The sequence below is a fragment of the Nymphaea colorata genome, chromosome 9 (assembly GCF_008831285.2).
Source record: "Nymphaea colorata isolate Beijing-Zhang1983 chromosome 9, ASM883128v2, whole genome shotgun sequence".
NCBI classification, from domain to species: domain Eukaryota; kingdom Viridiplantae; phylum Streptophyta; class Magnoliopsida; order Nymphaeales; family Nymphaeaceae; genus Nymphaea; species Nymphaea colorata.
Window position 1 is genome coordinate 4,714,253 of NC_045146.1, and position 27,598 is coordinate 4,741,850.

At 41.2% G+C, this 27,598-nt stretch overlaps 9 non-coding genes and 1 pseudogene across 9 annotated transcripts; all 10 read right to left on the reverse strand.

Moving 5' to 3' along the window:
* Positions 1-18,345: 18,345 nt before the first annotated feature.
* Positions 18,346-26,214, reverse strand: LOC116259813 (phosphatidylinositol N-acetylglucosaminyltransferase subunit C-like; annotated as a pseudogene).
* LOC116261644 (small nucleolar RNA snoR118) lies at positions 20,303-20,378 on the reverse strand. The gene has a single exon (XR_004174350.1). It is a non-coding gene; the product is annotated as a small nucleolar RNA snoR118 (small nucleolar RNA).
* On the reverse strand, positions 20,817-20,894 carry LOC116261637 (small nucleolar RNA snoR118). Its single transcript, XR_004174341.1, has one exon. It is a non-coding gene; the product is annotated as a small nucleolar RNA snoR118 (small nucleolar RNA).
* On the reverse strand, positions 21,070-21,141 carry LOC116261618 (small nucleolar RNA R66). Its single transcript, XR_004174321.1, has one exon. It is a non-coding gene; the product is annotated as a small nucleolar RNA R66 (small nucleolar RNA).
* LOC116261626 (small nucleolar RNA R66) lies at positions 21,762-21,832 on the reverse strand. Its single transcript, XR_004174330.1, has one exon. It is a non-coding gene; the product is annotated as a small nucleolar RNA R66 (small nucleolar RNA).
* LOC116261641 (small nucleolar RNA snoR118) lies at positions 22,153-22,231 on the reverse strand. The gene has a single exon (XR_004174346.1). It is a non-coding gene; the product is annotated as a small nucleolar RNA snoR118 (small nucleolar RNA).
* On the reverse strand, positions 22,431-22,501 carry LOC116261620 (small nucleolar RNA R66). The gene has a single exon (XR_004174323.1). It is a non-coding gene; the product is annotated as a small nucleolar RNA R66 (small nucleolar RNA).
* Positions 23,098-23,169, reverse strand: LOC116261623 (small nucleolar RNA R66). The gene has a single exon (XR_004174327.1). It is a non-coding gene; the product is annotated as a small nucleolar RNA R66 (small nucleolar RNA).
* Positions 23,418-23,495, reverse strand: LOC116261640 (small nucleolar RNA snoR118). The gene has a single exon (XR_004174345.1). It is a non-coding gene; the product is annotated as a small nucleolar RNA snoR118 (small nucleolar RNA).
* Positions 24,242-24,312, reverse strand: LOC116261622 (small nucleolar RNA R66). Its single transcript, XR_004174325.1, has one exon. It is a non-coding gene; the product is annotated as a small nucleolar RNA R66 (small nucleolar RNA).
* Positions 26,215-27,598: the final 1,384 nt, after the last annotated feature.

The following is a 27,598-nucleotide window of genomic DNA, read 5'->3' on the forward strand; positions in this document are numbered from 1 at the left end:
TGAGCCATAGCTTTGTATTCAGATTCTGCACTAGACCTTGACACCACACCTTGTTTTTTGCTTCTCCACGATATAAGGTTGCCTCCCACAAATACACAGAATCTTGTGGTAGATTTCCTGTCTTCGACTGAGCCAGCATAGTCAACATCACTATAGGCTTCCACTTCCAAGGTCTTGCCTTTTGTGAACAAAAGGCCTTTGTCAGGAGACGATTTCAGATATTTGACCACCATCAAGACAACATCCCAATGAACTTTTTTAGGTTTTTCCATAAATTGACTTAGCTTCCCCACTGCAAAGCTAGTGCCTGGTCTTGTCATAGTAACATAGAGGAGTTTTCCAATAAGGGATCTATATGATCGAGAATCCACTAATTCTGCTTGGTCATCATGAAGATGTATGTGTGAATTCATCGGTAGATTAGCTGGTTTAGCTCCTAGCATCCCGGTGTCTTGCAATAAATCAAGAACATACTTCCGTTGAGAGAGAATGACACCATTTCTATTTTGAGCAACCCCGATTCCCAAGAAATACCATAGTGGACCAAGATCTTTCGTCACAAAGTGTTTTTGAAGAAACAACTTTGTATCAAAAATTTCTTGATCCGAGTCACCTATCAGTATAATATCATCAACATAAACCACTAGAACGATGATACCCTGGGAAGTTTTTTTGATAAACAGAGAATGATCAAGAGAAGATCTCGCAAAGCCACACTTTGAGACGACCTCAGAGAACTTATGAAACCACGCACGAGGACTCTACTTGAGTCTATAAATAGCTTTCTTCTGTTTGCACACTTTTCCACACTCCCCCTATCGTTCAAACCCTAGTGGTTGTTTCATACAGACAGTCTCATCGAGATCATCGTACAAAAAGGCGTTTTTGACATCAAGCTGATACATGTGCCAGTCATGGTGTACAACCACAGAAATAATAAGACGAATGGTTTCAATCGAGCAACCGGAGAGAATGTCTCAAAGAAATCCACTCTGTAGGTCTTTGTGTATCCCTTAGCAACCAACCAATCTTTGTATCATTTGACAAACCCACTAGAATTATATTTCACTATGAATACCCACTTAGAGCCAACAATGTCACAATCAGGAGAAGGATCAACAAGTTCCCAGGTGTCTCGCTGAACTAATGCATCCATCTTATCTTGCATAGCCTGTCTCCATTGGGTATCTAATAAAGCCTCCTGGTGACATGTAGGAACTGTATGAGCAGTAAGAGCTTGAATAGACTATTGCATACTTTTACCAACACTGTCAGTAGACACAAAATGAGATATATGGTGCAGAGTATATTGTTGCTTGCCTTTACGAAGAGTAATAAATAAGTCTTGAAAGGGATTAGACGGACTAAGGCTACTCACTTCATATGAACTTACTTACCTCCTGAGAAGCGCTTGGCGAAAGAACATGAGAGGGGTCCTGTCAACGGGTGTAGATCAACGAAGGATCACGAAACTTGGACACTATAGTTGAAGATTCTTTAGAAGGAGATTCAAAAGGAAATGACTCCAAAGGAATAGGAGGAATAGGTAGTGGGTCTGGCGACGGTGGCATCTCAGCAGAGATAGGAGAGGAGCTATAATAAGGTTTAAACTCAAAGAACGTGACATCTGCCCTGATATACTCCTTTTGAGTTAAGGGGTCAAAGCATTTGTAGCCTTTATGGTTTCTACAATAGTCTATAAAGATGCACTTAATGGCTTGGGCACCCAATTTATCACGTGTGGGTTCAAGTATGTGAACAAAGCATGTGCAACCAAATACTTTGGGAGTCATGGGAAACAAGGGTCGTTGCGGATGCACAAGTTTAATGGGAACCTTGTTGTCAATGGAAGAGGATGGTAAACGATTGGTCAAGTAACAGGTAGTGAGGATGGCATCTCCCCAAAAGTATGCAAGGTAAATTATTATGAAGCATTAGGGAATGAGCCACATTTAAAAGTTGGTGATGTTTGCGCTCAGCTACTCCATTTTCTTGGGAGGTATGGGGACAAGTAAACTGAGAAGAAATGCTATTATCAGAGTAAAACTTCATTAAGGTAGATGCCTTCAACTCAAGAGCGTCATCAGTGTGAATGCTTTTAACAAGAATACCAAATTGGGTCTTTATTTCAATAATAAGGTTTTTGAGAGTACGTACGACTTCAGACCTTTCTTTCAAAAGGATGACCCAAGTGACTCGAGAATAATCATCAACAATGACAAGGAAATAACGAAATCTTGACCTACTAACAACTTTGCTAGGACCCCACACATCAACATGAAGAAGATCAAATAGTCCACAACTAGACGGACTCAGACTCGAGGAATAACTGCTATGGGTGTGTTTGCCTAGTTGACAGGCTTCACACTGAAATGACTCTGGTACTGAAAGATGAGGAAGAAGGTGACAGAGCTTGGAGACAGATGGATGACCAAGTCTGAGATGCCACTAGGAGGAGGAGGACAATGAGGTGATCAATGATGCTGCAATACCCACTGGATTCGACAGAAAGTAGATGCCCTCTTTCTCATAGCCTCCACCAATCGTCTTCTCTGTTTGCAAGTCCTGAAATGAATATACACCAGAGTCAAATATAACACGACAATGTAAATCATTAATCCATTATTCAACCGATAACAGATTTGTAGGAAACTTATGAGCATATAACACATTAAGAATAGTCATAGACTGAGAGATCTTGATATCTCCATAACCCATAATAGGTGACCATCGACTATCTGCAAGTCTTACATGACATGTCTGAGATAATGAGTGCAGGACAGTAAATATAGAAGGTCTACTACAAAAGTGTCTCGATGCTCCTGAATTAATTGTCCAAGTAGTACTTGTATCATGTGGGATAGTATCAACAGACATAGCACTGTCTATCATGACTGTAGAGGCCGATGGCTGGATAGATCTGTGTGCCAAGAAGTCCTCATACTCTGACTCGTTGATGCTCACAGTCACTCTCTCAAGGTGAGAAGAAGATGAAGAAGACCCATCTACCACTGATGATGCTGCTTGGGCAGATCTAATAAGAGACTGTAAAGAGTTCTTTCGTAGCTTAGATGCAACATTTCTTCCTAGGAGCGGTGTTGCGGTAGGACGACCATGTTTATCCCAACATCTATCTTCTAAATGCCCTATTTTCACACAATAAGTGCACTGAAATCTCCCCCGACCTCCTCCTGACCCACGACCCATGCCTCTCCCCCTAAATGAACTACGTCCATGACCTCCTGAAGCTGCCAAGGCAGAGGCATGGATATCACTGGAGGGTGGAGAGAGGGTCACAGCAAGATGGCTGAGTCTGTTGTAGGCTTCAGCCAGGTCAGGGATCTCTACTCCAGTCAGTATCTGTGCCTTTGCTACTACATATTCAAAAGAGAGACCCTGTAGAAACTTCGCAACCATGGACTGTTCACCATGGGTCTTATGGCATGTCAGACAAGGAGGACGTAATGCTTTAAGTCATTCATAGATTGACTTGAGAGAAGTAAAATACTGAGCCAAACTTTGGTCGCCCTGTTGCAAATTAAGTAATTCTTGTTCAACCTGCAATATCTTGCTAACATTCTTGTCATTCGAGTAAGTTTGTTTCAGAAAATCCCACATGTATTTGGCAGAGGTATAGAATGCAATAGTAGAAGTAATATGTGATTGCACGCTATTCATGATCCAAGACATGACAATATTGTTATCTTCCTTTCATGAAATATATTTCCCACTCTTTTCCACAGACTCATTTTCTTCGATAACATGCTCCTTTCGATGTCCAATCACACACATCATAAACACACGAGACCAAATCTCGTAGTTGGATCCATCTATCTTTATAGTAGAATTATAGAAGAATAGATTTCCTCCGCTTTTAATCTCATGAGAAAAATCAATTTTATGATTTTTAGCCATCGCAATCAGACCACAAATGACCACCCACCACTAACAAGCGAGAATATGTATATATATCAATAAAGACTGCGACTGATCAGCAATAACATATGTCCAACACCACACAACAACGTTAGATGCAAAAACACTTTTCCCAAACAGCTTCTGAACACTCCATGATAACAGATTGTTGTCCAACTGTTGACAACAACCCTACAGCAGAAAACAACAACCTAACTGTAGAAACAGTAACAGGGAGAGAACGAGAAACGAACACAGATGTAACGTGAAAAACCCCTCAACTAGAGGAAAAAAACCACGGGTGAGGAGGACTGGTGCCCACTAGCAACCAGACACTCTCTCTCATAATCTTTCATTCATACCCAAAAAATTAGGGTTACAAAGATACAAGTAGAGTCTCAACAGGCCTAAACAGAAGCACACACTGGACCGGGTTCAGACCCAGACCCAAACATTGAAACACGTCAACACTCCCCCTCAAGTTGGGCATACAGATCAAACATGCCCAACTTGGATACATTTCTCTCAAATGAAGTTGAAGACAAGGCTTTGGTCAGGACATCAGCAGTTTGGTCTCTAGATCTCATATAAGAAAGTACAAGTTCTTTAGCATCAATTCTTTCTCGAATGAAATGCCGGTCAATCTCAACATGCTTTGTTCTGTCATGAAGCACAGGATTGTTGGCTAAGTTGATTGCTGACTTGTTATCACAATACATCTTCATTGGCTCTTCAACTTTTATACCAATATCAGTCAACAATACTTTCAGCCACAAAAGCTCAGAAATTCCCATAGCAACAGCTCTGTATTCTGCTTCAGTACTAGAACGAGAACAAACATCTTGCCTCTTACTGCTCCACACTATGAGATTCCCTCCCAAATAGATACAATAGCCAGAGGTGGACCTCCTAGTGTCAATACAGTCTGCCCAGTCTGCATATGAATAACCTTCAATCCCAAGAGCGTCTTGCTTAACATACAGAAGTCCTTTGCCTGGATTCCTCTTCAAGTATCATAAGATCCTGTCGACAGCCTTCAAGTGAGCATCCATGGGAGCATGCATGAACTGACTCATCACATTCACAGCGAAGGTAATATCAGGTCTAGTGAGAGTAAGATAAAGTAATTTTCCCACATGACATTGATATCTTCTCTTGGCCTCTTCGCACAAAGGCTCCCCATCTCTAAGACTTAGCTTATGGTCAGCATCTAGAAGAGTAGAAGCCGGTCTACACCCAAGTTTCCCGATCTCCTTTAACAAATCTAGGGTGTAGTTCCATTGATTTAGCACAAGGCTAGTACTAGACCTAGAAATTTCAATGCCAAAGAAATATGTTAGCTTACCAAGGTCCTTGAGATCAAACTCGATCGCCAATAGTTTCTTTAACTTACTTATTTCATCTTCATCATCACTTGTGACAATCATATCATCAAAATATACCAACAGAATAGTAACCTTTTGCTCATTCCTCTTCACAAAGAGTGTATGATCTCCATTCCCTTGATGATATCCATATTGTCTCATTACAAGTCTAAGTCGTTCAAACCATGCTCGAGGAGGTTGTTTGAGCCCATATAGAGCTTTCCTTAGCTTGCAACATTTTCCAGGTTCCTCATATCCTGGAGGCATACACATATATACTTCCTCTTTAAGGTCTCCAATGAGAAATGCGTTCTTGACATCAAGTCGGTACATCTTCCACTCCTTTATCACAGCTAAGGATATAATGACTCTGACAGTCTTCATCTTTGCAACGGGAGCAAAGGTCTCCAAGTAGTCGATTCCATATTTCTGACTGAACCCCTTGGCAACAAGTCGAGTTTTATATTTGTCTATATTCTCATCTGGCTTATACTTAATGGTATAAACCCACTTGGATCCTGCCAAATGAGCAACTTCAGGAATCTTTACCACAACCCATGTCTTGTTTTTGTTCAAGGCTTCCATCTCTTCTTAAATTGCATAAGTCCACTTTGGATCCCTCTGAGCCTCAGCAACATTCCTAGGAATCGCAGCCAAAGAAAGAAAAGATACAAAACATTTGTAGTCCTTGCTCAGTCTACAATATGAAACAAAGTTACCAACAGGATGTTGAGTACATAACCTGACACCCTTTCGCAGGGCGATGGGAAACTCTTCACTTGCAGCAACAGTCTGAATGTCTTCTTCAACTTGTTTCTCTTGAGCATGACTTGGATCATCCAGGGAAGGACTAACTGGATTGGGAGTAGAATTCTCATCACTTTTCACCTCATCTGTATAGACTCTTCGCCTAGAGTAAACTTGCTCAAAACGGTGACAATGTTCCTCCCCAGTCCCAGTAGAACCCCTTTCATCACTACATTCCTCCTCAGTCCCAGTAGAACCCTTTCATCAACTACTTGACTCTCCTCCCTCCTATAGTTCAGGAAATCTGTGAACTGAATATCTTGACTCAAAGAATACTCTTCCCTTGACAAAGACTTCTCCCCTTGAAGAGAATTCTCACCAAAATAGGAACCATGTTCAAGGAAAGTAACATCTTTGGTAACATAGGCACGACCAGTGAAAGGGTCTCGACACTTGTACCCTTTTTGAGTGGAAAAATAACCTAGAAATATGCCCTTAATAGACTTGGATCAAGCTTTTTAATATGGGGACTATGATTGTAAATAAAGCAGACACAACGAAAAACTCTAGGTGGAAGAGAGAGGTTCACGACTCCCCGGTAACATAGAATGAGGCGTCTGCCCATTCAACACCTGACTAGACAGACGGTTGATAAGATACGCACTGGTCAACACAACAACCCCCCAATACTTTTTTGGAACATGACGTTGAAAAAGAAGAGCCCGAGTCATATTCAATAACTGGCGATTCTTACGTTTAGCAACTCCATTTTAAGGAGGAGTATAACTACATGAAGTCTCATGAACAATTCCCTTTTTTCGAAAGAAGCTATCAACAGACTGACACGTATATTCATGAGCATTGTCAGACCGAAAGGTCTTAACAGATTCTCCATATTGAGTTTCCACATAAGTAATGAAAGTTTCTATGACAGTAGGAACTTCACTACGGTCTTTTAGCAAGTAAACAATGGTGTTTCGAGAACAATCATTTATAAAGGTGATAAAATACTGAAAACCATGACAAAAAGGAATTCCCGAAGGCCCCCACACATCAAAATGAATCATGGCAAACACCTCATTAGAACGATGGATAGATACAGGGTATGAAGCCCTAACATGTTTGGCCTGGTGACAGACATCACAAGACACCATAGTCATATCTAACCTGTAACGTAGATCAGGAAATAACGGTCTTAGAATTCCAAAAGGAAGGTTTCCAAGGCGCTCGTGTCAACATAGAATCGATTGAAGGGAGTCCTCTCTACTCTTCGTTGTTTTGCTGGCGGCTGTCATGAGGGCAGTGGTGGCACGCATAGGTAAATGATATAGCCCTTCAGAAAACAAACCAATCTCAATCTTCTTCCCTGTCACCAAGTCCTGCAGAACATAGTGATCAACAGAAAAAATAAGTTCACAATTCAATTCTTTTGTAATCTTGCTAACCGACAAGAGGTTCAAGGGAAGATGAGGAACATGTAGAGCATTGTGGACTAAGAACTTGTTCAAAAGTGAGAGACTCCCTTTTTCAGTCACAGAGATAGAGAAACCATCGGCAAGAGACACATGTTTCTTTCCTGGCGAAAGCTTATACCCATGAAAGACCTTAGGATCACCAGTCATTTGGTGAGTAGCACCACTATCAATCCACTCGCCCATACGAGAATCTACCATCATGAAAGCTCACTAAAATAACAATAAAGGCTGGAAGCGTGAAACAAATGGTGGCCAACTGCTAGAAGGAAGAAGACAGCCCCACACAGAGCAAAAAACGACTAACACGAGCGACGGCAGTAACAACAATCGCAACACGGAGGCGATGAAGGCAACACTAGACCACCACTGAAACTCATGACAGCAGAGGATGAGCAGCAACCGATGGCTAGAAATGCATAAACACGGGAGGGAGACCCGTCAAACGCAGAGCGAACAACACAGGGCGACGCAGACAATATCACCGGCGGCGCTGCGCAGATAGAACATGCAACTCTGGAGGAAACCGGTGACGCTGGTGGTGCAGAATGAGAGAGGCTACAAACGCTGGGGATGACAGCCAGATGACGCTGCTGATGATCCAAGGCGTGAGAGCACTGGGACCGTCGGGAGAAGTCCTCAAGCTCAACTCAGCTTCAGGCCTGTGGGAGAGGGCTTCACTTGAAAACTCATATAAAATCGTAGTCACCTCCAAAAATTCTGAAATTTGGACCACAGCAAGAGCACGAGCCAAGGAGTGGATGCTCCAAATTTGGGCTGAATCTGAGCAGTCTACACTCAGGTCGTTGAGCCTTGAAGTCGCAGGTTGCATGTCGCCTGCTTTAGGAAGACACCATCGATTTCTGCCAAATTTCATCTATCGCCTTCAGAAATGCCATTTGTGGTCTGATCGATGTCCAACTTGGTGGAGAGGACCTAGATGTTGGGAATCGAATGGCACTAGAATCATCAAAATCCAACTGTCCAATCGCCGGAAAAGTCACTAGAAACAGGGACTGGTCGGCGGTAAAGCAGAACAGTGTCTGATCAAACTTCTTTAGCTCGAATCTCACTCAATACTGCACTGATTGACACGATTCCACTTCCCTTCGATAGATCGGTTTGTTGGGAAGCGATAAGAATCAAAACCCCCAAAAGTTACAGCCGATTGAGCCCTCGATTGAAGCTTTGACAGAAACAGGCTTAGTGAGGCCTGTTAAAACTGAGTATACAGAATATGGCACGATCGTCTTCAAACGGCCCTCAACTTGGTTCTCCTTTGATCAAATCTGTTGGTAGGTCATCCACAAGTCAATAGTGAAGGTACTCGCACAACAAACTGGCAAGAGTCGACGGTGTCCACTAGAACTTCACGGCGGCTGACGATCACCACTCAAACGGTGATCCAATATGAGCACAAACAAGAAACTCAGAACCAGCCTGGCTCTGATACCATTAGAAACAGTAACAGCAAGATAACGAGAAACGAACATAGATGTAACATGGAAAACCCCTCAACTAGAGGGAAAAAACCACAGGTGAGGAGGACTCGTGCCCACTCGCAACGAGACACTCTCTCTCATAAACTTTCATTCATACCCAAAAAATTAGGGTTACAAAGATACAAGTAGAGTCTCAACAGGCCTAAACAGGAGCACACACTGGACCGGTCCAGACCCAGACCCGTACATTGAAAACGTCAACACTAACAATAGAGAGAAATCCCACGATAGACTGCTGTCCAACACTCCCACGGCAGATACAATCCAGCAACACAAATAGAAGACTGACAGCACCAACAATACAAATAGAAGACTGCTGTCCAACAACCCCACGACTGAGAAAACCCAGCAATCCAAGAGAAAATCCAGCAATCCAACACCAAAAAAAAATTCTCACTGCTTGCACTATCTTTAGCAACCAACAACTTATCTATTTATGCATCTAACGCTGTTGTACCATAGATTATTTGCCACTAATCGTGAATAGCGACAGAAAAAAAACATTCAACATGAACTGCCACAAACTCCCACCCAGCTGCGATAAAAAATATATATTTAGACACCCATAGCTGGAGTCTATTCACATAGATTTCATAGCGTGAATAGACTCCTCCACACAGTTCAGTTGCTGAAAGACAGTCAACTTGAACTAAACGTGTGTAGCAGGAGAAGGAGATGGAAGAGGTAGATGGAGAAGAAGACGGTGGAAGAGATAGCATGAGGAGGAGAAGCCGACGGCAGTTTCCTTCACGTCGCCACCCTGATTCATGCCCCAACCACTGTTTTCTTCACGTCGCCACCACTTTCTTCACGTCGCCAGTCACGATGGCTCTGATACCATGTTGCAGCCATGAGGTTTGGAGCCGTGTTGTGAGATGTGGAGAGAGAGAGTAGCAGTCGTAAGGATTGGAGAAAGAAAACTTTATTGAATCACTAGCCCTAATCTCCATTATAAAGAGATTAGGGTAGAAAGGAGATTTACATATTACATCAAACAGAAATAAAGGAAATATTAAAGAGATCCTATAACTCTTTAATATTACAAAGAGCCACCTAAAAACATAAAATCTTCTAATTCAACAATCTACAAGGACAGAGAGAAAATGGAGCCCCTCCCGTTTATGGCCGCCACCAATCATCTTCCCAGTTTGTAAGTCCTGAAAGAACATGAACCAGGACAAAAAATGACTCTACACTGTAAATCTCTAGCCAATTGCTTAACAGATAACAGGTTAACAAGAAATCAAGGAGCATATAGCACATGTATAATGGTCCCAAAAGGTGTGAGATAGATATCACCGCTGCCCAGAATAGGGGACAACTTGCCATCAGCCAACCTGACGTGTTGTGATGTAGTCAACCTGGTAAACGATAAAAACATCTGTGGTTGATTACAACAATGCCTAGATGCTCCTGAGTCAATCATCCATATCATACCTGGGTCACTGGTAGGGGCACCAACAGAGAGAACCGTGTCTATAGTAGCTATACTACTTGAGGCAGGAGTAGATCTCTTAGCAAGAACCAGATCATATTCTTCCTTGCTTAAGTTGAGATAATACGATGGAGGTATAGGAGAACAGGTTGGAGAATCGACCATAGCTGTACTGACTTTTGGGCTGGTCGGGTCGGATCAGGGTCCAAACCCGAACCCGAGCTCCATGCGAAGAGGAGCCCGACACCCCTTCTCTTGTCTTTCCCTTTTCTCCCTCGTTTGCTTCAACGTCTCCCTCTTTTTCACTGTCTCGTCCCGTTGGGTGCATGGGTTGCACTAAGCCCGAGAAGAAGAAGGTGAAGGATTGAGCAGCGGCAACAGAGGTTAACGGTGGTGGCGGCAGCATCGCACAGGTAAGAAACGCCGGTCCTTCCCTGTCTTTTCTTTCTCCTTCTTTTCCCTCACCCTTCATCGCACCGTTCCCTGTCTCTCCCGTGTTGTTCCCTTTTTTTGCCCCCTCTCTCTGCACGCCCTCTACCTCTGCATTCTCTATTGCCCTCTCGTCTCTCTTGCTCTCTCTCTTCTGTTTGTCTCTCTCTGTTAGTGCCTCCCTCTACGCAGGCTCTCCCTCTATCCGCCTCCACTTTTTCCCCTTTTGTCTACTCTCTCTCTCTACCCAACCTTTCTCTCTGTCTACGCTCTTCAGCTCCCTCTCTGCCGGAGGCCCTATTCCATGGCAGACCTTCCTCTTAAATTATTTCTCGTTGATTTTCACTCATGCGTCTGACTATTGGATTGGATTGCAGTTTGGGGACGCGTTCCTTCCCTCATAACAGCGACTAGATGGTGTTGGAGGGGGTGGCATTGCATGATTTCTGTCATTTGAGGATCGTTTGAATGCTTGAGGTGGTTGTCGGTAACGCTACAACAGTTTGGACTCTTTAATTGGGGTGAGCAAGGCCTAATTGAGCCTATATTGTTGTGTATTTTCTGTTGGAGCACGTATAAAAAATTGTTTAAGGGTCAAAAGGTTGGGGTGTGACAGCTTTGGTATCAAAGCTATAGCAAAACCCCACTATGGATGTGAATTAAAGACTATCTGTGAAGCCGTGTTGCCCAGATACACGCTACTTGATTGAATTGTTATTGTAGTTTTGATTTTACGGTAAACTATACGTACAGAATGTGATTGATGTTTAAAGATTTTGTGTTGATGCACTTCTGTGATTTGACTTGAGAGATCAGTCATGGACATTGTTTGAGAATGAGGGTTTTTGTTTGTAAAGATGGAGTACCAATGTAGGGTTAAGAAACAAGCTGGGTCGGCTACAGAGGCACAAAGAGAGTTAAGTTCAGCCCATTCTGATGGGCATACCCCATTGGATGATAGTACATCAGGGCAATAGTACGCCCAGACTAGTGTGGATGCCCAAATCCTATCAGGATAGAGGAATGGATTGAAGAGGGTGAACGCATCTTTGAACTCTTTAAGATGCCAGAATGTGACAGAGTTAACTACAGTTCGTATTTTTGTTGAAAGGTGATGCCAAATGGTGGACGTGGAGACCCACCCATTTCATTTACCTGCACAGTTGGTAATTCGTAAGTTTTAGTAGGTTTGATGTCATTTTGGGCATGGATTGGCTATGCACGCATTATGCCAACATGGATTGTAGGAATAAGATACCATTGTGAACTAATGAGATGAAATCAGTGGATTTCCAAGTATGAAGAGCCAATCGCACTGATAAGATATTGGTGTCTGTACTAAAGGCTAAACGATGGTTAGAAAATGAGAATGTTGCATTCTTGGTCAATGTGTTGACCAATAAGACTGAGCCGGTGAGGTTACAGGATGTTGCCATTGTGAGTGAGTATCCCGATGTGTTCCTGAAAGAGCTATCGAGTTTGCCTCCAACATGAGAAGTTGAATTCAAGATAGAGTTGTTACCAGGGACAACTCCTATTTCTAAGGCACCATACTGTATGGCACCGGCAGAGTTGGAAGAACTAAAGTAGCAATTGCAGGAGCTCTTAGATAAGGGCTTCATCCGACCTAGTGTGCCACCTTGGGGAGCGCCCGTGTTATTTGTTAAGAAGAATGATGGAACGATGCGTTTGTGTATAGATTACCGCATGTTGAATCAAGTCACTATCAAGAATAAGTATCCACTTCCAAGAATTGAAGACTTATTTGATCAACTTAAGAATGCAAAGGTATTCTCCAAGATCGATCTGAGGACAGGGTATCATCAACTCTTGATAAGGGAGGAAGATGTTTCTAAGACTGCTTTTCGAATTAGATAGGGGCACTATGAATTCATGGTCATGCCTTTTGGGTTGGCCAATGCTCCCGCAACATTTATGGACCTCATGAATCGGGTTTTCCAAGACTACTTGGATCGATTTGTTATTGTTTTTGTTGATGATATTCTAGTGTACTAAGATAGTGAGGCAGAGCACAGAGATCACTTGAGGAGTGTGTTGAGTATTTTACGCAAGCATAAGTTATATGTCAAATACTCGAAATGTGAATTTTGGCTATTAAGGGTAAACTTCCTTGGTCATGTGATCTCGAATGATGGAATTTCTGTTAATCCGGCTAAGGTGTCGGCTGTACAAGACTGGAATGCGCCATGCAATGTATCTGAGGTTAGAAGCTTTTTAGGATTGGTAGAATATTATCGCAGGTTTATACAAGACTTTTCAAAAATAGCTACACTCATGACTAAGCTATTAAGAAAATGAGTGAAGTTTGTTTGGAATGAAGAGTGTGAAAAGAATTTCCAAACTTTGAAGGACAAGTTTACCACTGTCCTTATTTTGACGCTTCCGTCAGGTCATTCTGGATTTGTGGTGTACACCGATGCATCGGGAATCGGTTATGGTTGTGTATTGATGCAACATGGCCAAGTAGTGGCTTATGCATGAAGACAGTTGAAGGCACATGAGAAACATTATCCCACTCATGATTTGGAGTTGAGAGCGGTTGTGTTCACATTGAAGATGTAGAGACACTATCTCTATGGTGCAATTTTTGATGTGTTTACAGACCACAAGTCATTGAAGTACATATTCTCCCAAAAGGATCTCAACTTGAGCAAAGAGGATGGATTGAATATTTAAAGGATTATGATTTCACAATATCATATCATCCAGGCAAGGCGAAGGTGGTGGTTGACGCTCTAAGCAGACAGGCTAAAGCAACGAGTGTAGTATATTGACTCGTTCTTGGACATTGTTGCAATATGTGATAGCATGGCAGCCTTACCTTTGTGGCGAGAGCAAAGCAACAATGATGGCCTTGATACGACATCTTTTTTTGGAAGATCTTATATTAAAGCAAAAGGAATATCCTGATTTGCTAAGAACATAGAAGAAAGCAAGAAGACAACTTCTACTTGGTATCAAGATGAAGATGGTTCATCGCTGTTTCAACCAAGATTGTGGGTCCCTAGAGATGAAGCGGTGAAGTATCAGTTGTTTGATAAAGCTCACAAATCCAAATTTGCTATATACCTTGGCAGTACAAAGAGGTTTCGGGATATGAAAAGAAATTTTTGGTGGCTTGGAATAAAGTGTGAAATTAGTAGAATTTTCATATAATAACAGTTACCACTCTAGTATTGGGATGACACCTTTTGAGACCTTGTATGGAAGGCCATGCAGATCGCCAGCTTGTTGGACCGAATTGGGTAATGGCAAGATCGAGAACCCTTTAGTATTGCAACACTACACCGACCAAGTGCAATTGATAAGAAAAAAGTTGTTGACTGCTCAGAGTAAACATAAAAGCTATCTCGACGTTCGATGTAGAGAATTGGCTTTTGAGGTTTGTGGTCATGTGTTTTTTAGGATTTTACCTACTAAAGGCGTTTTTCGATTTGGTATTAAGGGAAAGTTAAGCCCGAGGTCCATTGGACCTTTTGAAATATTAGAAAGGATCGGAGAGGTGGCTTACAAATTGGCACTACCACCTAACTTGAGTCATGTTCATGATGTTTTCCATGTTTCCATGCTTCAAAAGTATGTATCAGAACCTACGCATGTGATTGACTTTCAAGGTATTCAAGTGCAAGATGACTTGACAGTGGAAGTAAAAAAAAAAAAAACCTGTTAGAGTTGTGGATCAAAAAGAGCAAATGCTTCACACTAAGAGGATTCCTTTAGTGAGAGTGGAATGACACCACCATGGGTTGAAGGAGAGCACATGGGAACTCGAGGAAGATATGTGAAAAAAGTATCTACGCATGTTTTTGCATTGAGGTATGATCTAAATTTCGAGGACAAAATTTTATTTAAGGAGGGTAGGATGTAACGTTACTAACTTTTGGGCTGGTCGGGTCGGATCAGGGTCCAAACCCGGACCCGAGCTCCATGTGAAGAGGAGTCTGACGCCCCTTCTCTCGTCTTTCCCTTTTCTCCCTCAGCTGCTTCAACGTCTCTCTCTTTTTCACTGTCTCGTCCCGTTGGGTTGCATAGAGCACAGAGAAGAAGAAGGCGGAGGATTGAGCAGCAGCAACAGAGGTTAGCGGTGGCGGCGGCGGCGGCGCACAGGTAAGAAACGCCAATCATTCCTTGTCTTTTCTTTCTCCTTCTTCTCCCTCGCCCTTCATCGCACTGTTCCCTGTCTCTCCCATGTTGTTCCCCTTTTTCCACCCCCTCTCTCTGCACGCCCTCTACCTATGCATTCTCTCTTGCCCTCTCGTCTCTCTCGTTCTTTCTCTTCTGTCTGTCTCTCTCTATCAGTGCCTCCCTCTACACACGCTCTCCCTGCTAGAGCTCTCCCTCTATCCGCCTCCTCTTTTCCCCATTTTGTCTACTCTCTCTCTCTGTCCCTCTGCCCGACCTTTCTCTTTGTCTATGCTCTTCAGCTCCCTCTCTGCCGGAGGCCCTATTCTATGGCAGACTTTTCTCTTGCATTATTTCTCGCTGATTTTCACTCGTGCGTGTGACTGTTGGATTGGATTGCAGTTTGGGGACGCGTTCCTCCCCTCATAACAGCGACTAGATGGCGTTGGTGGGGGCGGCATTGCATGATTTCTGTCATTTAAGGATCGTTTGAACGCTTGAGGTGGCTGTCGGGAACACTATGACAGTTTGGACTCTTTACTTGGGGTTAGCAAGGCCTAATCTAGCCTATATTGTTGTGTATTTTCTGTTGGAGCACGTATAAATATTGTTTGAGCATGGTAGAATTAAGTATTGGTGATTTTAGGATGCATGTTAGCGACTTTGCTTTTTTGGAAAAAGTTTAGGATTATGTTGGAAAAGCGATGTCTATAATGATTTTTTAAGCTTGAGGTGTTGATTTTCAAAGCAATAGGGAAGCATGGTAGAGATTGTGATCTTGTGGAGAATATTTAGAACCATCTTAGTGAGCACGTGGTGCATGCTTTTGTGAACAGGTGTATTTTGGCGTTATTTGGGGAAATAATACATAAGTTGGATGTAACTATTGGGTTGACGTCTCGACTAAAGAAAGCAAATGAGAAATGTGTTAGTGATGGATTGATCGAAACATTGAGTTTTGATATTTGGTGGCAACGTCAAGAAGTTGGGAAGATGCCTATTGGAGGGCCTTGTGGTTCGACACTACCCGTCGACACCCTCTTGAGGCGATGACATGCCTCACCGGTTATATTTTCTACTTTTATACATTGTAAAACGAAACAAGTAGAGAACTTACCATTTGATTATGTTTGCAGGTACACTGGGCACGTCAAGTAGGCCTTGAGCAACGTGGGTTAGAGTTCGAGGTGTTTAATGGATGCACGATAGGTATGGCGGCATTCCAGGCAAATCCCTGCCTGGGGCCAATGTGTGAATATGTGTTCCTAGGATTGTAGGATCTTAGGATTGTGATGTGATTGAATGATTGTTTTGTGAGTGAATGTATGTATGCATGCAAATGATTTGATATATGATAAGATTTGTTTTGAAAAGCTATTAGAAGCTTGTTTTGAAAATGTTCCGCATTGCATGTGCATACTAGAAATTGATAACTGCTTAGGACAGATAAGGTGGGGTATCGAGTCGAGTGTTTCATCGACCCCAATCGTGCATTAAAAAGGAAAGATTTGATTGAGTAGAACCTGGTATATGGTAGATGAATCCAAACCAGTGTTAAATTATCTAAGTCAGATGATTGTACTACTCATGTTTCAACTTTGCTACCTTTTTATTATTGTTTACATTTCTACAATCATCACCACCTTTTGAGTGAGATGAATATTTCATCTCATTGTCCAAAGCAATGGCCGAAATCCACCCCTTGTCCTCACCTCCAGGGTCCAGAGGGTTGTGTTAATGACTGGTGTCGGATCCATATGCACCTCAACTAAAAGTGCATTGTTGCTTACCTTATTAGCATAAATATATAGCACCCAAAAAATTGAACTAAAAACCCAATGTTTCACTAGTGTTAGCTTGACCAGCTATACTACACCTCTTGGAGTGTTATTGCCATCAATTATTATCTTTATAATTGCTGCCATTGTAGACCCACTTCAAGATCATGTCTGTTTATCTCAAATCAGGGGCTAGCGAAGATTTTTTCATGAGAGGTGGCGAATTATACTTTCAAAATTTTAACCAGATCTGAAAAATATTTTTTCAAAATTTTTATGTAGGACAACTGAAATTCTTAAAAAATTTTAAGATGGGGTGCCACATCAAGGTGAAGATGCAATCTCTCAACAAATACCAAAGCAGTATAAGGCTGATGTGGTTTCAACGTTTCAAAATTGTGTACAGTAAAGTTTTAACTTTTTCAACACTATATACAGTAAAGTGTGTCCCATAAGACCACATAAGTCCAAAAAAAGTCTTGGATCTTGAAATTTTTTAGTGGACCCTAAAAGTGCGAAAAAAAGGTGGTTTGGCATCTATCAAACCACCACCCATAAGATCACTGAAGAACGTGCACGTTTGTTTACACTCATTCTTCACAGAAATGGTGTGAAGAAATGGTTGGACTATGAAGGATAAGCATGTTCATACTTTTATCTTCCTTTACTAAGGAGCAACAGTTCCAAACATGGGTTTGCCATCTTCTTACGACAGAACAAGGAAAACATCTTCCAGAATGAGTTGTTGCTGCAGCAGTGGTGCTTACCCCTTTGATTTAAGAAATGGTTGATTTAAGAAGGGATGAAACATCATTGTCGATTTAACCAGACCACCTTACGATTTTACATTTTATATTTTTTCTAATAGTTTTTTTCTTTATGATGTCGACTGCTTGCTATGACTGTAAAGATAAAAGACAAGAAAAAAAGAGATGTGAATTCCTGGAAATTGTCATTAAAATTGAGCTTATAAGACTTCTTTTTTTTTTTAAGAAATTACCTTTCACATTAAAACTAACTTCGATAGTTATAAACGAAGCGTGTTCTTTGAATTATAAGCTGTTGTTTATAATTTCACCAATGTCAGACTCCAATTGGAATTGAGTACAGGATTATCACCTCCAGCTTTAGCCTTTAGGCAAAATTGCAGACACGCTTTAAAGAAAATTGCTTGATGCGATTTTTTCAGATTATAGAAAGAGGAAACTGCATGACAATCAAACGAGGCTGTTTGAGGTCACCTTGCCTTAGGTTATTCGGCTCTGGGCAGACAGTATGAAACTGTTCGTTTTCTTTTGGGCGCCATACTACCAGCGAACTCTGCCTAAAAGCTTTTCGCCCACCTGTACCAGAATTTCTAAAATATGTTCAAGAAATATAAGAAAGCAATTTTTTAGTTATCATCTATTATTAAATATGGGTGTTTACATACGTCTTATATTGTTCTCCTTTAATATCTAATTCTCCACACAACTAAGAGCTGATAATTAAACTCACCATCTAGTAAATCAAGAAAGCCAGACTAAAGTATAGCAAACCGAGATAAGCTGGCATAATAGATAAAAAAACTCATTTCACTAGAGATTACTCGGTTATGTCAAAACAAAGTTTAGCTTCATCCCAAGGACCATTTATCTCAAATTTGTATTCCTGTATCCTGATAAGCCAGTAAGGACATACAACAGTAATGAACAATAATAGGGCTAGAAATAGAGCAAACAAGGAATGGTGAAGGGGAAAAAGAATGGCCAAAGTTGCACAGGTCAAGAGGAGAGAAAAACACAAGTGCACTTTGGTGGAGTACTTGATGCAGTACATCACTAGTGGAGAAAAAAAAAAAAGATCTGTAAAGAAAAAAGCATGATGGAGAACACATGATACCTTGAAGGAAGGCGGGAAGCAATAAGAACAGACGCCACAATGGACGCATTCAGGGAGATATTGCTGGTTAGTGTTGGATTCTTCAAGGCCCCAGGTGGTCTGATGGTTGAGCCAGAATAATCATGCAGAAAGAGATGAATAACAAGCAGGAAAACTGTTAGTGCCCAAATGGAGTCTGAACTGATGGATCTTGTGAGGGTGCAATAAAGTGGGGCTAGTACATACAAGCCACTAATGAAGTAAGCAATGTTAAGGAGGTAATGAAGAAGAAGGGAAATAGAAAGTTTCGTTTCCGTTAAGACAAGCACCAGGAAGCCCATCCCAAGGAGAACAGCATTAACCAGGTGGAGTGCCCTTCCATCTATTCTGGCCAGCAATGTGTATGTCCAGACACAGACCACGAGAACTACAACACAAAGATACTGAGAGATGGAAACTGAGTCCAGCATCACTTTAAGCAAGTCTCTCTTTACAACATTGGCATTCATAACCATATCTTCAAGAAAGGATTCGTCTGTATAATAGTCCGCATACCCAGGTTGCATGCCACCATATGCCACTTTCTTCCATTCAGCTCGAGCTTGTGTATTCAAAGTTTTGTTCTCCATCAATTAAGCTACCAACAATAGTTAAAGCAACCAAGGGTACACTGGATAGATACACTTTGGGCCAAGAAGTAACCCTGAAGACTGCATCTAGGTCTTATGAGCAGCAGCACACCATCAAGATTCCAGTTCTATAACGTAAAAATTGGCAGCCCCCATATAGTCCTTATCCACATGGCCTGCCATAAATGAACATTAGGGAACAAAATTAATAAAAAGAAGTGCACACACACACTCTCGCAGTCTGTAAGACTTAAAAGTATTCTTAAAGTAAACCTTAGTTTCTCCATGCACACATACCATAAACCATAAAAGACTACCATTTCCCAACCTAGTCGTACAAGTAAATATAACATCCAATAATTTGCTTATAGATGCAAGTGTGCTCATAGGCAGAGACTGATATAAGAAAAGGACAAGAGGTGCATATCTATTTGCAAAGACCATAGTATTTAACAATACTACAGACATCTAGGGCTCCATATGGGAAGTTCGAGCTCGAACTCGACGCATTCAAACCATTTTAACTCGTTGAAGTGTTAACTCATTTAACATGAATGAGTGTAAGCATGAACTCGTTAACTGTGTAAGTGTAAACTAGTTTAGAAAGTGTAACTTGTGAAAATTTGTTTTTACTCTAAAAGTTAAAACCAATAATTTGGTGAACCGGTTTTGGCAATATTATATAGATTACCAGTTTGCGAGTCGAGTCGAGTATAAATGAGTCGAAACATGAACTCGACTGGTTTATCATTTCGAATATCGTTGTAAGCTCGAATTTGACACGTTTAATAAGCCGAGTTGTTTCAAGCGAGTTCGAGTCGAGTCAAAGTTGGCTCGGCTAGTTGTGCAGCCCTACAAACATGTAATAACCCTTCAGGTTTCTATTATATTCCTTTTGCAGATAACAGATATCCAGAAACAACGCTCTTAACTTAAGAAAAAATTTCAAAAGATGGATTTACAAGTCAGCAAAACATGCACTCCATTCTTATAAATTAAGCAAAACAAGAAGGCATGGTAGATAGTTCAAGTCAGACAATGCTTTCCAGGCAGATGCACTTCCATCAAAACAGTTCTCAGAGCCCAGTGCATTTCATCATTCGACCATCCCAAGCTCCATATTTGTGAAAAAGTCAAAACAACTTGTTTTCCAAGGGACACAATATGCAGTTGCCAATATATATATATATATATATATATATATATATATATGTTAAGACTAAAAACCTTGACATAGGATGTCGCACCACTCAAATAAAGAAGCTACCTTACAATATTTTTTCTGGGAACTTCTCTCAGAAAAAGCATTGACTTAGAAAATCAATTTCCCAAATGACAAGAGTTGCTGACATTATGGCTTATTTAACGTTAAGCATGGGAGAGGTACAATGACACTTTGGGCAAGGAAAAAAAGGATTGCGTCAACAAAAGTATGCAGATATACATGACTTCATAGAACATATTCGCAGTTAAACCAATCTCCATCACATAGAAAGAAGGTCAGCAATCTCGTCTAACAAAGAGAAACGATATAGCTCATATAAGTCAGACAATGCTTTCTAGGCAAATGCATTTCCATCAACAAAAACTGCTCAGAGCCCAGTGCATTTCATCATCCAACCCCATGAGTCATGGTCTCAAGATTCACAAACAACATAAACACAGAGGCCACACAGGCATAAAGATAGAGTGATAGAGAGAAGAAACTGACAAAGGGTGTAAAGGAACTTTAAAAAAAAAAAAAAAAAAGGACAAAAACCACATATCTAAAAGCGAAGATTACTTGATCTACTAGGTCCTCAGTGAGACTGCTTATAATTTTCAACAATGATAAATCAGGTCTCAAAGATTACATGCCATCATCGAACCTTAAAATAATTGTGAAACGAAAAGAAGGAATAAAAGTATAAAACACAAATAAAATTAAGAAAAAGATAAGAGAGGTAGTTCATGATAGAAAAATATTTTCAGTTGAATGTCGCCATCATCGAACCTTAAAATAATTGTGAACGAAAAGAAGCAATAAAAGTATAAAACACAAATAAAATTAAGAAAAAGATAAGAGAGGTAGTTCATGATAGAAAAATATTTTCAGTTGAATGTCGCAGTACGTTATTCACTATACCTTTGGCAAAGAAGGCAGAGTGACTCAACAAATACCTGCCATTGGATATCAGCCCTTTCACCCAAAGCATGGGATGGATTACTCTAAAACCATCAAAATGTGGCACAAGAGACCCATTAAAGAGCTTATAAAAGAGAGAGAGAGAGAGACAGAGGGCACCAGCCAAAAAACCAACAAAAAATAGCCCAAAGGCCAGTGCATCAACTCAACCCCAAAGTCCATAGCTATTGACAACATAATAAGCAAATGAGGAATTGAAAAGAATGAAGCCAATGTACACAAGATTCACCTGATGGACATTAACATAGCTTAAAAATCTTCCAACCATATATCTTTTAGGAGATAAGTGCCAGTTCTAATTTGTCCTCAGAAAAATGCTTGGGATGTTCATAAAATGAAAATCAGGCCACAAAGATTACTTGCCATCAGCAGACCCTCAACACCCTCCAACCACCCAAAAAAACACACATTATCAAGAATTTTCTTTTGCATTGTATGCAGTAACTTATTCACTATACCCATGACAAACAAAGCAGAGTGACTCCACAATATCCAACATCTAGAACTGAGATTGGTAACCTGAAAAGCTAAACCACCAGAAAATGGTGGAACAGGTCACCGAATAGCTTAGAGAGAGAGAGAGATCAAGGGACCAACCGGTGGATAGGTACACCAATGGCTACAACACTCTACTAGCCACTGCCAATTACCGGTTAGACAGAGACAGGGAGATGGAGCAGGGTTAGCTCCTATAAGTCAGACAATGCTTTCAGGGCAAATGCATTTCCATCAACAAAAAAATGCTCAGAGCCCAGTGCATTTCATCATCCAACACCACAACAAACTAGATGCATTCACAATTAAAAAAAACACACACACACAGAGGACACATTGAGAGGACACATTGACAGACGTGCAGGCATGTAGATTCAGTGATAGAAAGAGAAGGCATGGAAAAGATGTTAACAAGTTTAAAAAAAATGAAAACAGTTCCATAAAAGTGAAGTCATGAAGATTATGTGGTTTACTCGGTCCTCAACGAGACTGCTTATAATTTTCATCAATGATAATCAGGTCTCAAAGATTAGATGCCATCATCGAACCTTGAAATAACTGTTAAGCGAAAGAAAGTATAAGGCCAACATAAAATTAAGCAAAGGAAAAGAGAGAGAGAGAGAGAGAGGGTTTTCAAAGACTTTGCTGGAAAAGAGAATGTTATGATTATTCTGTTGAATGTTGCAGCACGTTATTCACTATACCTTTGACAAACAAGGCAGAATGACTCAACAAATACCTGCCAATGGATCCCAGCCCTTGCACCCAAAGTTCAAGATGGGTTACTCGAAACCATCATAATGTGGCACAAGAGACCCATCGATTGTCTTATAAAAAAGAGAGAGAAGGATAGAGGGCCACCAGCCAAAAAACAAACAAAAAGTTACCCACAGCTCAATGGATCAACTTGACCCTAAACTCTTCTTAGTTCTCTCTAGCTCTACCAGTTCTCGAACCTTGGCCCAATCACTATACCATCATCAGGTTGTACCACAAGGCCAGGTAAGAAACATAACAAGTGAAGGAGGAACTCAAAACAAATGAAGCCTATTTACACAGGATCCTGAAGGGCACTAAAAGAGCTTAAAAGTTAAAAATCTTTGAAACATACATCTTGGAGGAAAGAAGTGCTGATTTTAATTGGTCCTCAGAATGATTGCTTGTAATATTCATCTAGAGAAAATCAGGTCTCAAAGATTATTAGCCATCATCGGACACTCAACACCCTCAGACCCCAAAAATATACACACATGATAAACAACGTAGAGTGACCCAATGAAATCCTGCATTTGTATCTATTCCCTTATAAGGGATATTGACATTAAAAACCACCAAAAAATGTGGAAGAAACCATTAAAGAGCTTTTAAAAAGAGGGTGCCTCTGGTACATCCACCGGACACCACCAATTGCTAGTAAGAGAAAAGGGGGGGAGAGACAGAGAGAGGATTGGGCTAGTTTCTGTAAGTCAGACAATGCTTTCTAGGCAAACACATTTCCATCAACAAAAACTGTTCAGCGCCCAGTGCATTTCATCATCCAACCCCATGACAAACTCAATGGCTGCAGAATTCACACACAAAGGCCACATGGGCAGACGTGATAGAGAAAGGGTATAAACAAAGGATATTATTAACGACTTTTCCAGAAAACAACTAAAACAAAAACTACATAGCAAAAAGCAAAGGTTACTTGATTCAGTCACTTGTCAGTGACAGCTTATAATTCTCACCAATGATAAATCAGGCCTCAAAGATTACATTCCATCATCGAACCTTAAAATAATTGTGAAACAAAAAGAAAGTATAAGGCCAAAAAATTAACAAAAATAAATGAGAGTGTGTGTATGTGTGTCTTCACAAGGCTTGGCTGGAAAATAGTAGCTCATGACAGAAAATACTTCTTCTGCTGAATGTCATAGTACGTTGTTCACTATATCTTTAACAAACAAGGCAGAGCAACTCAATATATACCTGCCATTGGACCTTGGACCTTGCACCCAAAGGTGGAGATGAGTTACCCAAAGACCATCATAATGTGTCATGAGAGACCCATCAAAGGGTTCATAAGAGAGACCGGGAACAAAACAAAAAAAAAAAAAAAGACCAAAGCCCAATCAACTCCACCCCAAACTGAACAGCTATCAAGAAGACAAGAACACAACAAGCAAAAGAAGAATTCAAAACAAATGAAGCCAATGTACAATAAGATATGCTTGAAGGGAGTTGAAAGAAATTAGAAATCTTCCAAGTGATACATCTTGGTGGAGAGAACGACTAATTCTAATTGGTCCTCACAAAGATTGCTGTAATTTTCATTAACAGAAAATCAGGTCTCAAAGATTACTTGCCATCATTGGACCCTCAACACCATCCAACCACCCCAAAAAACATAACTACATACATTTGGAAGATTTCTCTTTTGCGTTGAATTTAGCAACACATTATTCATTATGCCCATGGTAAACAAAGGACTCAACAAAATCCTGCATTTGTATCTAAGCCCTTATGAGAGATATTTAGATGGATAACTCTAAAACCATCAGAAATTGGTGTAAGAGACCATTCAAGAGCTTCTTAAGAGAGAGAGACTGCCAGAACGATAAATACATCTGACAACTCTGACTACCAGCTGCCACGAAGATATATACATACATATATATATATATATATATATATATATATATATATATAGAGAGAGAGAGAGAGAGAGAGAAAGAGACAAAATTCTCCTGTTGCAAAGGGAAAATTTTAAGGGGCTTTTGTTGGTGCCCCAAAGTTAGATCAAGATGATAACACCTGTTGAAAATAGAATAAAACAAAAATTCCAAGTTTCATTTTTCCAGAACAGCATGCACAAATTGAGCCAAATCAGTAGAAAATAAGCCAACACATGAAAAAAACGAAATAAACAAGATGTCAAGCATGAATACATTAGGAAGAAACAAAAAAACGAAAGATTTGTAAACTCACGTTGTTGTCGCCGATTCACAAGTTCATAAAATCAATTATGCTGTCACCGATTCGATGCTCACGGTAAGTCGCCAGAGGATGAAGGAGGGAGGGCAGCCGGAAAAATCAGATTCTCGCCTCAGGAGTCGTCGGAAGTCAGTTAAGGAGGTCGAGGGAGGTGCGCGGGGCTCCAAGCTCACACGTGAATGGGTTAAACCCTAAACCGCCTGCACTTCTGATCGATGGTTATTTGGTTTTTTTTTAACTAAATACAAAATTCAAAAGCATGGTATGCTACACTAGTGCAGCTTGCCTAGCATCATATATCGTAATACCACACTGGGTATGGCCTCGTGGATCTAAGAATATGCTGCCATGGAACCTTAAAAAGTGTTTAACTTTCTCCCACCGCAAACTTAAAAGTAAACATTCTACAAAATCGATGAGCTTGAGCCCTTAACCTACCATTTGGATCATAACTAACTACGCACCCTAGAGACCAGCATGCACGATCATCTGTCTCTCCAGGAAATTAATCATCAGTCTGCCGAACGTAGTCCATGTCACCTGCAGGGTGATCTCTCACCTTTTTTTACTTTATCAACATCCATTAAAATTCTACTGTATCTATCCCACCAAGTACTTCCAATCGGAAAGCATCGTCCTTATAGGAGATCCTACAAACAAATTGGAAGGATCCACACGCATGGAAACAAATAGTGTAGTAATTGTTCACCTTCAATTCTTGCTGCAACGGCTCCATCTAGAGACTATCCAAGAAAGGAATCTTCAACACATGATCTTAAATGATGGCAATGGACCAACTAAATCGTGAATGTGGTCAGGTTGCATTCTCGCAGTTGTCCACAATCTCTAGCACTTGGTTTTCCAATTCCAACTATCCCACGATATAAACGCCATAAACGAGCTCGGTGGTTCAGCCCAAAATAACATAAATACCACGACGTTCGATCGATTTAACATGGATAACTAAACAAACGAACGTCTCAGAAAGGTAGAGAGAGTTGAGGTATGAAAAGGGACGAACCATTCCGTCTTCGATGTTTTCGGGCGCTCCCGAGGTCGAACTCATCCTCGCCCTCTGCATCGCCTTGTACGCTTGATTCTTCCCCATCTCTACACACAGAGATAGAGAGAGAGAGATTGCTGCGAGGACACCACCTAAAAGGAACGACCCTCGGACGCAAACACAGAAGAGGGGAAACAAGGGAACGGAGGCACTCCTGCTGGGTTTCAAGACGGTCGATGAGCAGAAGACACGCCACGCGCGTGGCCGCGATCGGAAAAGGCGCCCCAGCATTATCATGTTTACAAAAATCCTCATAACATTTCAGGTATTTCAATCGATGGCATGCTTCTCATACACTTAGGACCCGCACTAGGATTAAGAAGGGGTTAGGCGAGACTAGTGAGGTTAGGACGAAACTCTTAAAAATTCTTGGGTCCAACGTCCCAACAAATGAGAACATGGGAAATTCAGAACCTAGAGCGTTAGCAGTGAGAGGTGAGGGTGGAATAGCAATGGCTCTAGGATAGGTTTTCGAGCAAGGAAGGCCGGACATGGAGAAACCAGGGGCTAGGAAACTAAATTCCTAGGATTTGGTCCAGTATAGGCCTAAGTTTAGTTCTTGAGTCGAGTCCAAAACCCAAGTCCTTAGAGTCGGGTTTGCGCGAGTCTAGGGAGGTCATCTAGTCGAGTTGAGCCTAGCTCGAGGAGGCAAGATGGGTGTGCTAAACAAGTGGTTTCCATCTTGAGCTCACATGGCTCAAGAGGAGTTTTTATTCTTGAGTTACACTTAGTGTTTGGTTTTCTCTATTCGATTTGATGACATATTCATTCATTCGCATAATTCCATTCATTACTTACCAAGTCGGGTTGTGACTTGGGATTATATCGTTTTTATTATGTTTATGCATTTCATTTTGAGTTTTGGGGCTGGATTCGTGTTTGGAATCCAGATTTGAATACACTTGTATAAATTGAATTGGATCAAGGGACTGAGTATGCAATTTTGGGAATTTGAGATCATTTGATTTTTGCCTTTCTCTCTCCTCACGTTTCTCCTCTCTTCACGTCAATCCCTCTCTCCCTTGTCTCTCTTCTCTCCTCAACTCTCCTAAGACCAGCGTGCTGGCCTCTCTCCCCCCTCTTGTCTCCCTCTCCTCTCTTCTTATTCCATCATCTCTCTCGTCATCCCCTCCTAGTCACATTTATCTCCAACGTTGAAGAAGAAGGAGCGGTGATTCCTCTAGGCGAGCCACGGCCCTATGGGGATTTTCAACACTTCGACTTCACCTCGGATCTGCACGCCTTGGGTGCAATTCCTCTGCCATATCAGAGGAGTTAGAGGCTCTAGATGCGCAAAGGAGGCTGCGGTTTCATCCCTAGTAGCGCAGCAACCCATCGTGAATCAAGAAAGAAAGGTTAGTTCGTTCCCGCTTTGGAATTGTCTAAGTAACGTGTTGGCTTAGTTTATGTTGGAATGTTGAGGGAGAAAAGAAGAAAGAAATTTAACGTGGTTCGGCCACTGGCCTACATCCACGAGAGAAGAAACTCTCACTCACTATTTTATTCTTTCATCAAATACATAAGCCTTATATAAGATATAAGGTATGGCCCTAACGTGTAAAGATAAACACGCTAACAGCTAATTTCCAGGATTGGATGACTCAT